The following is a 14693-nucleotide window of genomic DNA, read 5'->3' as shown; positions in this document are numbered from 1 at the left end:
TGCCAATGCACAGGACATGGGTTCGACCCCTGGTCCGGGTAGATCCCACATGCCGCAAAGCAACTAAGCTCGTGTGCCACAACTACTGAACCTGTGCTCTAGAGCCCACGAGCCATAACTACTGAAGCCCATGCACCACAACTACTGAAGCCCGCACACTTAGAGCCTGTGCTCCACAACAAGAAAAGCCACCCCAATGAGAAGCCCGCACACCGCAAAGAAGAGTAGCCCCTGCTCACTGCAACTAGAGAAAGCCCACATGCAGCAATGAAGACCCAACACAGCCAAAAATTAATTAATTAATTAATTAAAAAGACATCAAAAAGAAGAGAAAAGGCATAAATAAACCAATATTGGGACTAAAAGAAGAAACTCAACCACATATAATATAGATATTAAAATATAGTAATAGGTTGTTATGAACAACTTTGGGCCAATAAAATCTAAAATTTAGATGAAAGGGACAAATTTCTTCACAAACTTACTTATCAAAACTCACTCAAAAAGAAATAGAAAGCCTAATAGCCTATAGCCATTTTAAAGAAATATCTGTGGCTAAAAATCTACCCATAAAGACAGCATCAACACCTGAGAGCTGGTGAATTCTTCTGAGCATTTATGACAATATTCCAATTTTTAAATGAAAAATTTATTTAAAATTCCAGTTTTATGAACGATTCCAAAGTACAGAAAGACTGAACCTCGCAACTCACTCTATGAGGCTAGCATAATTTTGGTACAGAATTCTGCAAGGGCAGTTCAACGTGAAAAATTACAGGCTAATTCTTATGCATAAATGTAGCTGCAAAAAATCCTAAACAATATGTTAGCAAACCAAATCCAGTCATGTATTAAATATACTATGACCAAGTTGTACTGTCTCAGGAATGTATGATTGGCAACATTAAAAAAATCAATTAATATAGTTTACCAAATTATTAAAGAAGAAAAATCATATGACTTTTCTCGAGCTCCAGAATATGCGTACGATAAAATCAAATATCCATTCACAATGAAATCCATTCATTATGAAAACTCTTATCAAACAAGGAATAAAAGGGAACTTCCTTAACCCTACAGAGGGGATATATAATTAAAAAATAAACAAACCTCCAATAAGGTGATATTTAGAAAGCTTTTCCTTTTAGATCAGGAACAGTACAAGGATGCCCACTCTCACCACTTCCATATGATGTGCACTGGAAATTTAAGCCAGAGCAATAAAGCAAGAACAGTAAATAAACTGGAAAGAAGCAAGAACATTAACGTTCACAAATGATACAACTGTGTATATAGAACAACTAAAAGAATCTTCAGATGAATGGAGGAGGAAAGCCTCAAGAAGCTGTAAAGGGCAAGGAAGCAGATTCTTCCCTAGAGCTTCCAGAAAGGAACACAGCCTTGCCAACACCTTGATTTTTAGCCCAATGAGACTCATTCAACTTCAGAACTACAGAACCATAAGATAATAAATGTGTTGTTTTAAGCCACTGAATTTGCGGTAATTTACTTATTTAAAAAATTTTTTTTAAATTGGAGTATAATTGCTTTACAATGTTGTGTTAGTTTCTGCTGTACAATGAAGTGAATCAGCTATATATATACCTATATCCCCTCCCTCTTGGACCTCCCTCCCAACACCCCCCCACCATCCCACCCATCTAGGTGGTCACAGAGCACTGAGCTGAGCTCCCTGTGCTATACAGCAGGTTCCCACTAGCTACCTATTTTACACATGGTAGTGTATTTATGTCAAATCTAATCTCCCAATTCATCCTACCCTCCCCTTCCCCCACTGTGTCCACATGTCTGTTCTCTACATCTGTCTCTATTACTGTCTTGTAAATACATTCATCTGTACCATTTTTCTAGATTCCACACATATGTATTAATATACGATATTTGTTTTTCTCTTTCTGGCTTACTTCACTCTGTAAGACAGACTCTAGGTCCATCCACATCTCTACAATTTCATTCCTTTTTATGGCTGAGTAATATTCCCTTGTATATATGTACCACATATTCTTTATTCATTCATGTCACTGGACATTTAGGTTGTTTCCATATCCTGGCTATTGTAAACAGTGCTGCAATGAACATTGGGGTACATGTGTTCTTTTGAATTATGTTTTCCTCCAGATATATGCCCACTAATGGGATTGCTGGGTCATACGGCAGTTCTATTTTTAATTTTTTAAGGAACCTCCAAACTGTTCTCCATAGTGGCTGTATCAGTTTACATTCCCACCAACAGTGCAAAAGGGTTCCCTTTTCTCCACACCCGCTCCAGCATTTATTGTTTGTAGATTTTTTGATGATGGTCATCCTGACTGGTGTGAGGTGATACCTCATTGTAGTTTTGATTTTCATTTCTCGAATAATTAGTGATGTTGAGCATCTTTTCATGTGCCTCTTGGCCATCTGTATGTCTTCTTTGGTGAAATGTCTATTTAGGTCTTCTGCCCATCTTTTAATTGGGTTGTTTTTTTTTATATTGAGCTGTTTGTATATTTTGGAGATTAAACCTCTGTCCATTGCTTTGTTTGTAAATATTTTCCCCCATTCTGAGGGCTGTCTTTTCATCTTGTTTATGGTTTCCTTTGCTGTGCAAAAGGTTTGAAGTTTCATTAGGTCCCATTTGTTTATTTTTGTTTTTATTTTCATTACTCTAGGAGGTGGGTCAAAAAAGATCTTGCTGTGGTTTATGTCAAAGAGTGTTTTTCCTATGTTTTCCTCTAAGAGTTTTACAGTGTCCGGTCCTACATTTAGGTCTTTAATCCAATTTGAGTTTATTTTTGTGTATGGTGTTAGGTAGTGTTCTAATTTCATTCTTTTACGTGTAGCTGTCCAGTTTTCCCAGCACCACTTACTGAAGAGGCTGTCTTTTCTCCATCGTATGTTCTTGCCTCCTTTGTCATAAATTAGGTGGCCATATGTGCATGCATTTATCTCTGGGCTTTCTATCCTGTACCATTGATCTATATTTCTGTTTTTGTGCCCATACCATACTGTCTTGATTACTGTAGCTTTGTAGTATAGTTTGAAGTCAGGGAGCCTGATTCCTCCAGCTCCGTTTTTCTTTCTCAAGATTGCTTTGGCTATTTGGGGTCTTTTGTGTTTCCACACAAATTGTAAAATTTTTTGTTCTAATTCTGTGAAGAATGCCATTGCCAGCACCTTGATTTTTAGCCCAATGAGACTCATTCAACTTTGGAACTACAGAACGGTAAGATAATAAATCTGTGTTGATTTAAGCCATTGAATCTGTAGTAATCTGTTACAGCAGAAAACTAATGGAGTGAGTTTAGGTAGACTGCCGGATATGAGGTCAATATACAAAAATTAATTCTATTTTTATGTACCACCAATAAACCATTAGACAATGAAATTTCAGAAAACTTACCATTCACAATGGCATAAAAATTTAAATTTCAAAAAAATAAATCTACCAAACTATGTCTATGATTCTATTAAGAAAATTATAAATAATTATTAAGAGAAATTAAGGAGTAATCAAACAAATATTTGTACTATAATCATGACTGGAAGACAACAATACTGTCAAGATGCCAATTCTCTCCAAATTGATCTATAACTTCATGCCATTCTAATAAAAATTCTATTTTTCCCCCTGGAGGAACTTAATAGCTGAGTGTAAAGTTTATATGGAGATGCAAAATTCCAAAATTAGCCAAGATACTCTTGAATACCTATAGGATGAGAAGACTTGCTCTGGCAGACATATAAAGACTTATTAAAAACCTACTTTAAAAACAGTGAGATATTGATGCTAGGATAGGCAAACACCAGTGGAAGAGAATAAAGAACTCACAAGCAAGCCAATATAAAGACACTTAATTTATGACAAAAGTAGCATTGCAGAACACTATGGAAGGAGTCTTTTCAGTAAATCGTGCTAGAACATCGGATATCTACATGGGAAGAAATGAAATTTAAATCCTACTTCACTCCATACACATCATTTTCAAGTGAACTGCAGATCTAAATGTAAAGGGCAAAACAATAAAGTTTCTGGAAAATAATACAGAAGAATAATTTTATAACCTCCAAGAGATTTCTCAAACAAGATACAAACAGCACTAACAAAAAAGAAAAAGACTAGAAAAACTGAATTGCATTTTAATTGAGAATCTTTCGTGTGCCAACGAGCTAAAACAGCACTAAGACTTGAGATACCTGAATATAAAGAAAAGCAATGTACTGATTAGCACAAAAGTCAGGATAATAGTTATCTTTGGGGTAGAGGATAAGACAGGGGCAGACAGGAGGCTTCCTTTTTTTAAAATTTTTTAAATTTTTATTGAAGTATAGTTGCTTTACAATGTTGTATTGGTTTCTACTGTACAGCCAAGTGAATCAACTATACATATACATTTATCCCCTCTTTTTTGGATTTCCTTCCCATTTAGGTCACCACAGAGCACTGAGTAGAGTTCCCTGTGCTATACAGTAGGTTCTCATTAGGTATCTATTTTATGCATAGTATCAATAGTGTATATATGTCAATCCCAATCTCCCAATTCATTCCACCCCCCCTTTCCCCTTGGTATCCATACGTTTGTTTACGTCTGTGTCTCTATTTCTGCTTTGTAAATAAGATCGTCTATACCAATTTCTTCAGATTCCACATATATGTGTTAACAGACAGGAGGCTTCTAAGGGTGTTAGCAATGTTCTGTTTCTTACCTGGGACATAGGTACAGAGGTGTTTGGTTTGATACATGTCATTAAACTGCTGTTTCCGGGGTCCCCAAAGACCACTCCCTCATGTTCAGTGATGAACGACCGCAGGCATACCGTCCTAACTCACAGCTAAGTTTTATTACATCAACAGGCAGTAAGGACACACCAACAGAGCAACAAGAGGAAAAGACACATCAGTCTGTAGGAATCCATGTGCTGGCTTCTACATGCTCTCTACCTCCCAGAGAGCACATTCTCTCTCAAGAAAAGTGCAGCTACACGTGCGCAATGTTTTTGCCCTAGGAAACCCACCAGAGATGCATTGTCTAGGGTTTTTATCTGGGGCTGGTCACAGAGGAACACTTTAACACCAAAATTTCAGATTCTCAGAATGAAAGCAAGTGTTAGTGCCACAGGGGGGCAAAAGAACCTTATCACCTTAGGAAAGGTTTCAAAACCCAAGTTCCCAGGCCTACTATGTTAACCCATTCCTGCACAGCTTATATAGATATTTTCTGCACTTTTCTCTATGAAATATATAATATTTCACAACAGGGTGGGGGGAGGGGATAATTAGGGAGTTTGGGATTGACATGTACACACTGCTATATTTAAAATGGATAACCAACAAGGACCTAGTGTATAACACAGGTAACTCTGCTCAGTATTATGTAACAGCCTAAATGGGAAAAGAATTTGAAAAAGAACAGATACACGTATATGTATAACTGAATCACTTTGGTATACACCTGAAGCCATCACAACATTGTTAATCAACTATACTCCAATATAAAATAAAAAGTTAAAAAAATATTTCACAATAAAAGTGTTTAAAAATAGTTGACTAAAATTATATTAAATCCACTTTTAAAAGCCACAGAGTAGAAGATATTTGCAATATATATAACTAACAAATAAATAACCACCACGTGGAATGAAAAAATAATTCCTACAAAATAAGAAAACGATAGACAACTCCATGGAAAAGACAGAAAACTTGAAGAGACACTTTTAAAAAGAGGAAACAGTCCATAAATACAAGGTGCTAGACTTCATTAATAATCCAGGGAATTAAAACCGTAAGAAAATACATACACCTACCTGATAGGCAAAAATTAAATACACAATATCAAATATTAGAAAGGATGTGGAGCAATGGAAAGTCTAATAACACTGGTAAGGGACTTCCCTGGTGGCACAGTGGTTAAGAATCCACCTGCTAATGCAGGGGACACGGGTTCGATCCCTGATCTGGGAAGATCCCACATATAGCAGAGCAACTAAGCCCGTGTGCCACAACTACTGAGCCTGCACTGTAGAGCCCACGAGCCACAATTACTGAGCCCATGTGCCACAACTACTGAAGCCTGTGCACCCTAGAGCCCATGCACCACAACTACTGAGCCCATGCGCTGCAACTACTGAAGCCTGCATGTTCTAGGTCCTGCATGCCGCAACTACTGAGCCCGTGCGCCTAGAGCCCGTGCTCCACAACAAGAGAAGCCACCGCAATAAGAAGCCTGTGCACCTCAATGAAGAGGAGCCCTTGCTCACTGCAACTAGAAAGCCCATGCAGCAATGAAGACCCAACGCAGCCAAAATATAAAAATAAAATAAAATAAATAAACAAACAAACACTGGTAGGAGTGCAACCACTTTTGAAGAAAATTTGGCATTAGATTGAAAAGTAAAACCTATACATATCCTTAGACCCAACAGTTTTACTCTTAGTTATATACAAACTTATTAACATGTGCAGCAGTGAATATGAACAAGAACATTCACAGCAACATTAATAGCTCAAATCTGAAACCAACCTAAATGTCATCAAAAGCAGGATGGATAAACTGTGGCACAATCATACAATGGAATATTCTATGGCAACAAAATAAGTTTTTATTAACAATTATAAAATTATTTAAAAATTTAAAAAACCTGTATCTACAATACAGAAGAATCTCACAAACATAATGTTGAACTAAATGAGAAAGACAAAGTAGAATACACAAACTACCATCCCATTTACAGAGTTCAAAACCAAGCAAAACTGCACTACATTACTTACAGGTTGCATATATGCGTAAATTAAGAAGACAAGAGAATTATTACTACAAAAAACAGGAAAACAGTTATCTCTAGTGTAGGGAGGAGGTCATGATGAGGGAAGCATACTTTTGGGGTACTATTAAGTACCCCAGATTTCTTGATTTGGATGACAGTTACATGTAATTATAATTTTATAATTATTCTTTACATTTATATAATTTTAATGTAAAATTAAACTTTATAATTTTTCTTTGTAATTGTTTATATATATATATATATACACACACACACTACGTAGTTTTAAAAATGTATCTACTTTCACATACGAAATTTTTTTAAAAAGGAAATTTGCAACAAATAACAAATAAAGGATTAATATTAAAAACACATAAAGTTCCTGTGAACAAATGATCACGGAGTATAAACACATAGTTCACCAGACTATACACAGACAAAATAACCTCATGGAAAAATGTTCAATTTTTCTAATAATTAATAGCATGAAGCAACATTTCACACCTATTAAACCACGAAGGAGAGTGGAATAATGTGATAATTTACAAGATAAATGCCTACCATGGAGACTGAGAAGCTGCATGGAATAATTTAAAACTGAAAAAAACTCAGTAAATTATGAGTATATTAGGGTTACAGTAAGAAATTTGTATAGTTAAAATTTAGAAAATTTAAAATTTAAATTTCATGAAAAAATAAAAATAGCTGAAGTGTTTGGAAGACAGGATTATGACTGCAATATTTTTCTTGACATTGAGAATATGGTTCATTAAGATATAGGACTTTTTAGACAAAGTAAACTCAATAGTTCCTTGCCATTCTAGAGAACAAAGTCTATATGTCATAACACCAAGAACTTCCATTAGTTGATTTTGACTTGTATTTTCACTCTGTGCCAGGGATCGTAGGAGGCACTAGAGGACAGAGATAAGCAAGACATAATTACTTCCTTCAATGAGCTTCTAGACTAGCAGGAAATAGACATGTCAATAAAAAATTACAATGAAATGGGGTAAGTCCTACAATAACGTCTTTTCTTAAAAGTCTTATGGCTTCCCAGATGAAGGTAAAGCTCAGGAAAATCATAGAGCAGTTTTCCAAAGAACACTGAATTGGAAGGACAACTGGAACCTTCCAAACAGGGTGGAGGTTGTGAAAGGTAGTCTACACACTATTCATGCAAAGACTGAGGTAGACTAGCAGGTGGTTAGAGGAGACTGCTCAAAGGCCTCATGTATCATGCTACAGGCAATGGAGACCCACAGGGGCTTTTGGCATTTAGCTCCCCCAAATATTCTACAATTACACTGGATCTCTTTTTCTACCCTTCCTTCCCTTAAAAGGAATATATACAGAATATAACACAAAGCAATATACAGATGTAATGCAATCCCACATTTTTCACAAAATTGAAACAAATAATCCTGAAATTCACATGGAATCATGAAAGACCCCGAAGTGCCAAAGCAATCTTGAGAAAAAAGAACAAAGCTGGAGGTACTGCCCGCGCAGACGTCAGACTATACTACAAAGCTACAGTAATCAAAACAGCATGGTACTGGCACAAGAACAGACACATAGATCAATGCAACAGAATAGAGAGCCCAGAAATAAAACCCACGCACCTATGGTCAATTAATCTACAATAAAGAAGGCAAGAATATATAATGGAGAAAGGACAGTCTCTTCAACAAGTGGTGCTGGTAAACAAAAAACCCAATCAAAACATGAGCAGCAGATCTAAATAGACATTTTTCCCAGAAGACATACAGATGGCTAACAGGTACATGAAAAGATGCTTAACACTGCTAATTATTAGAGAAATGCAAATCAAAACAACAATGAGCTATCACCTCACATCTGTCAGAATGGCTGTCATCAAAAAGCCTACAAATAACAAATGCTGGGGAATTCCCTGGGGGGCGGGGGTCCAGTGGTTAGGACTCCACGCTTCCATTGCAGGGGGCATGGGTTTGAGCCCTGGTCGGGGAACTAAGATCCCACAAGCCGTGGGGTGCAGCCAAAAAAAAAAAAAAAAAACCCAAAAAACAAATAACAAATGTTGGAGAGGAAGTGGAGAAAAGGGAACCCTTGCACACTATTAATGGGAATGGTGCACCCACTATGGAAAACAATATGGATGTTCCTCAAAAACTGACAATTGGGGCTTCCCTGGTGGCGCAGTGGTTGAGAATCTGCCTGCCAATGCAGGGCACACGGGTTCGAGCCCTGGTCTGGGAAGATCCCACATGCCACGGAGTGACTAGGCCCGTAAGCCACAATTACTGAGCCTGCGCGTCTGGAGCCTGTGCTCCGCAACAAGAGAGGTCCGCGCACCGCGATGAAGAGTGGCCCCCGCTTGCCACAACTAGAGAAAGCCCTCGCACAGAAATGAAGACCCAACACAGCCATAAATAAATAAATAAATAAATTTAAAAATGGTCCACATCAAAAAAAAATCTTTAAAAAAAAAAAAAAAAAAAAACTGACAATTGAACTACCATTTGATCCAGAAATTGGCACTTCTGGGTATATATCCAGAAAAAATGAAAACACGAATTCAAAAAGATACATGCACCATATTTCTCCTACTAGACTACAAGCTACTTTCTGATAGCAGCCTGGCTAACTAAATGTTGGCTCAATTTAATACTATTTACTATTCCTCACACAGAATACTCTATCTCCCACCTTCTCCAATTTCTGGTCTCTCACCCAGTCTCTCTCATTACTGCCCCTTCATCTTGACAGGGGCACAGGAGTGCTATTTACCCACGTTGGTGGCACCAGGAGCTGTCAGGTACCCGCTCCATCTCAGGCCACTAGATGTCCAAATTGCCAAGTAACCTAAGGGCAGGTGAGGGGTATGGGTGAAATCCCCATGTTGTGCAAGATGTTTTGGAGTCAGGCAGTTCTCAGTTCAAATCCTATTTCTAGCATTTAATCACCAAATGCCCTTTCATCACAGAGACAATTGTTTGTGCTTCAGAGTCTCCGTGTATAAAATGAGGACAACCTTATCTAGTTCTCTGGGTGGTTATAATAGAACCCTTACTATGTTGTCAAGTACTCTTTGAAGCACTTACTGCATATATTAAGTCGTTCAGTAATAACAAAAACTCCAGGAGGTAGAATAGGTCATTTCCCTCATTTGACAAAAGGAAACTGAGGCACTTTAAATAACAGCTGGATAGTCACATAGCTAGTACGTGCAGGAGCCGGCTTCCGAACTCAGGCAATCTGATACAGTCTGTGTCCTTAACCATTTCTCTTTGCTGCGGTATTGTGAAGCTACAACTGTAAGGTAAAGGGGTGCTGGGCACGTGGCACACAGTAGATACTAAGAATACACGCAGCCTGGCTCATGATTGTGGAAAGCCATAGAAAAAGTACAGAATTTTGGTTATCCCTCGGGAGGGAAATGGGGGTAGTGCCAGAAATCTGGGAAGTGACTGTTCTGTGCCAGGCATCTTGGTAGGCACTGGAGTACACGAACAAGAACATACTGGGTGCTAGGCCGGTTCTGCCACCGACGCCCTGGGACAGCCTGGGAAAGCTCGCCCCCGCCCCCGGGCCTCTGCTTCCCCTTCTGAGGATCTATGTGCGTCTGTGCTCTCCTCCCATGCTGCTCGCCAGACGAGAGGACTCAGCGGGCCTAGCCGAACCGGGGTGGGCAAAGGGAGGCACCGGAGAGGCATTTTTCTCCGGCCCCGGGCCGCGTGGCCAGGAGCGGGTCTGGGACAGGCGGACGGGCCCGTAAGTCAGCGTGCGCCAGCACTCACCTCCTCCACAGTCTCGAAGCGGGCGGAACCACTATCCAAACTCCCCGCGCCGCAGCCGCGCCCCAACGCCGCGCGCCAGCTCACTTCACGCCGGAAGTCGGCAGATTCCGATTGGCTGCGTCCTGAAGAAGCCGACCAATACCGTCGCCCCGTGGCACCTTTCCCCGCCCCCGTGGGCTGCTGGGACGAGGTCCCCGTAAGGGTCTGAGAAGGAAGGGCACGTATTCCCAAAGCCCAATCAGAGCCTGGAATGCAAGGTCAGATGACTACGGTTGAACCCAGGGCTTCCCGGGCTGCTGGGCTTCTTTGTTTTCAGTATGTTACGTGGTGTCGGTAAAGACTTAAGTAAAGCACGTACCTGGAACCGGACCGTGGCGGGATTGAAAACCCCGGAGTTTAAGCGAGCCTGAGATTTACTAGTTCCCACAGACCAGGCCAAGGCTCTACACCCCGATCTCTTTGGTTCTGACCGTCTGTCTCTGAGGCTTTGGCTGTCTGTCCTCTTCACCCTCCTGGTAACGCTGGCCTCTGCCCCACCCATTCTCTTCTAAATGAGCAACTGGAAATTGTCATTGACGGAGAAAGGGGTATCAAACTCAGATGCCTCTAGGGACGTGTGCAGTACCTGAGGTTCCAGCTGATTGTTCCCACGAGGGACTGTGGGCCCTGTGATGCCAGATCTTTCTTTTCTTCCTTCATTTATTTCTCTTTTAAGAAAAACTTAAAATCTGCTTCTGCCCTGTTTTGTGTGTGATATCTGCCTTTTTTTTTAATGTTACAAAAACAAAACCGCACGGTGCAGCCAAACAAAACGCATCGCTGTTAAATTACTCTCTGTAGGAAAAAGCAAAAGCAGAGTAAGTTAAGCAGACTTTTAATAGCAAAAAAGGCCACATAGGAAGCAGGATAGGGACAAAGCCCAGGTGTGAATAATTTACCAAAAGAATAAAGTCGCTAACATTTAGACTCAAAGGGTACACAAGCTATAAGAATGCTGACCCATGTTATGGAGGCACCTAGGATGGCAGATTTGCACACACACAATGAAACGTATGGAGCCCAAAAGAATCAGATATTCCAGAAGGGTGTGCTAGACAGCACCTTGTTTTTTCACTGGACACTCAGTAATGTTTTTTAGACCATTTCAAAGTTTTTCACAGTTTTCCTCTACATTACACAGTAATAAAAGAGAATGAGGACCTCCCTGGTGGCGCAGTGGTTGAGAATCTGCCTGCCAATGCAGGGGACACGGGTTCGAGCCCTGGTCTGGGAAGATCCCACATGCCGCGGAGCAACTAGGCCCGTGAGCCACAATTACTGAGCCTGCGCGTCTGGAGCCTGTGCTCCGCAACAAGAGAGGCCCGCGCACCGCGATGAAGAGTGGCCCCTGCTTGCCGCAACTAGAGAAAGCCCTCGCACAGAAACGAAGACCCAACACAGCCAAAAATAAATGAATAAATAAATAAATAATTAAAAAAAAAAAAAAAAAAGAATGAACTACTGGTACACAAACAGATGAAGCTCACAGATACTATGTTCAGGATAAAGAAAGGCAGACAAAAAAGAGTATATACTGTATGATACTAGGTTACTCTGGGGGTAGAGATAGACTAGATAGACTTAGTAAGGTAAGGCTTTCAGAAGGTGTCCTGATACCTGCGAGATAAATAACAGGTATGATTTGAAGGCAAAGGCCATGAAACTGGTAAGACTAAGTAAGGTACTTTTGAGAAACTGTCAGGAAAAGGGGAAATAGAAATGGTACACGAGAGGAAACAGACAATAGACCTCAAGTTTGGACTTCACTCTGAAGGTAAATGGCAATTGTTGGATTTAGGGGCAAGTGGGATAGGGAGAGTCTTGTGTACTAATCTTAAGTAAAATCAATGATTTTACATATACTATATATATATGCCATATATATATGTATCTCCACCACCCAAATCAAGTTATATACCATTTCCAGCACCCCACAAGATTCTCTTGTGGAGCTTCCTTTGTGGAGTCTACCTCTGCCCCCAGAGTAAGCTGGTATCATACAGTATATACTCTTTTTTGTCTGCCTTTTTTTACCCTGAACATAGTATCTGTGTGCTTCATCTGTTTGTGTACCAGTAGTTCATTCTCTTTTATTACTGTGTAATGTAGAGGAAAACTGTGAAAAACTTTAAAATGGTCTAAAAAACATTACTGAGTATCCAGTGAAAAACAAGGTGCTGTCTAGCACACCTTCTGGGATATCTGATTCTATGAGGGCTCCATACCTTTCATTGTCTTTGAGGTAAAGAATAACACTGTTAGTTTTTTAAAAGACCTATTCTTGTGTATAGAAATGCAAATTGTGTTCAAGGGGATGTATTTTATTATTGCACTGTGGGTTTGATCAGTTCTGCCAGGTTTTGCATCTATTTGTAAAGCATTTCGTTATTCCTCATTTGAATATATATGTGCGTGCGGTACTTTGAATTTTCCTCTGAACTCTGTAATATCTTTCTGGGTCTCTCATTAATTAATGACTTAAATAAAACCTTTGACACATTCATTTTATATCTGTGTGAGTCATGATTATACTAGATTTTTAAAATTATTCTTTAACAAGATTATGCAATTGTATGAACACACCACAGTTTATTAATCCATTCATCTACTGATGGGCATTTGAGTTTTTTCCCTTTGCCTATTATAAAGCCACTATGGACATTTTTGTATAGGTCGTTTTGTGAATATATGCATTAATTTTTCTTGGGTAAGTATCTAGGAATGGGATTTCTGGGTCATAGGGTAACTGATAAAAATGGACTTGTTTTCAAAGTGATTGTACCATTTTACACTCCTACCAACACTGTATGAGTTTCTTATTTTCTGCATCCTTGCCAACACTTGGAATTGTCAATCTTTTCCATTTTAGCTATCTGTAGATACTCTATGGTATCTCATTGTGGTTTAATTTACCATAGGTTTTTATGAGGGAAGGGACTGAACAGAAAGCTCTTTCTGGCTATTATGTAGAGAATGATATTTGTACACCAAAGCTCATAGCAGCATTATTCACAATAGTCAAAATGTGGAAAGAAACCAAGTGCAGATGAGTGGATAAACAAATGTGGTATATACATGCAATGGAATATTATTTGGTCTTAAAAAGGAATGAAATATATGCCACAACATGAATTAACTTTGAAGACATTATGCTAAATGAAATAAGCCAGTCACAAAAAGACAAATATTTTATGATTCTACTTATATGAGGTACCTAGAATTCAGAGAGAGAACGCAGAATAATGGTTACTAGGATTTGAGGGTGAGGGGGTGTCATAAGGAGTTACTGTTTAATAGGTAGTGTTTCTGTTTGGGGTGATGAAAAAGTTCTTGAGATGGATAGTGATGATGGTTGCATAACAATGCGAATGTAATTAATGCCACTGAACCATACATTTAGAAATGGTTAAAATGGTAAAATTTATATCACATATACTTTAACGCACACACACAGATGCACATACATGCACAAACCTGGTGTCCCAGTTCTGAGAACTCAGCAGTGGCAGCTCCTGTCTCAACTGTAACTGCAGAATTTTAATTTAGGCAAGTGACTGAGTGACAGCACGGAGAAAAGTGATGCCATTGAAAGAAGAATTTATTACTTGTGTTTCCCAAGAAGAGGAGGCACACCACATGTGGCCACATGGGGAAGCATCAGGTTTGGTCAGGAGGCAGAAATGAGCAAGGGGAAAGCCAAAGTCAGAGCCTTTACTGGGGTTTCTGCAGGAAAGGCAAGCTATAGCAGGGAAAATAGCTTAGGATCGGCTAGGTTAAATAATTCTTTTGAACTGTGGGGCACAGGAACTGTTCCTGGATGTCTGGTACCTGGCCTTGGGTTGATTTAGGGCAGGGGAAATATTGACATGTTGTGTGGGATTAGATAAAGGAGGTGGCTGTGGATATGAACTCGAGATTGGTTGGAGAGTTTGTAATATGACTTGCATGCTCACAAAAGCAGGATTGCAGGGGAGATGTAAACAACTTTGGTTATTAATTTGGCCCTGTGGTTAATAGATGTCAAAAGGCGGGGCTTCCCTGGTGGCGCAGTGGTTGAGAATCTGCCTGCCAATGCAGGGGACACGGGTTCGTGCCCCGGTCTGGGAA

The 14693-nt window shown here is 39.5% G+C and overlaps 1 protein-coding gene across 3 annotated transcripts in view; it reads right to left on the bottom strand.

Annotated features, from left to right (window-relative positions):
• Window positions 1-10647, bottom strand: part of BLM (BLM RecQ like helicase) — a 95122-nt gene extending 84475 nt beyond the window's left edge. The window contains exon 1 of one of the 3 annotated variants that reach the window (XM_007194307.2): window positions 10548-10647. The gene's annotated coding sequence lies outside the window, so the exon portion shown is untranslated. Of the gene's footprint in view, window positions 1-1110; window positions 1173-10547 lie in introns of those variants that run through there. The other 2 variants (XM_057544166.1, XM_057544165.1) reach the window with 2 other exon arrangements.
• Between the last annotated feature and the right edge of the window lie 4046 nt (window positions 10648-14693).

The sequence above is a fragment of the Balaenoptera acutorostrata genome, chromosome 3 (genome assembly GCF_949987535.1).
Source record: "Balaenoptera acutorostrata chromosome 3, mBalAcu1.1, whole genome shotgun sequence".
NCBI classification, from domain to species: domain Eukaryota; kingdom Metazoa; phylum Chordata; class Mammalia; order Artiodactyla; family Balaenopteridae; genus Balaenoptera; species Balaenoptera acutorostrata.
The sequence above is the reverse complement of the archived record's forward strand: the minus strand, read 5'-3'. Positions and strand labels throughout refer to the sequence as shown.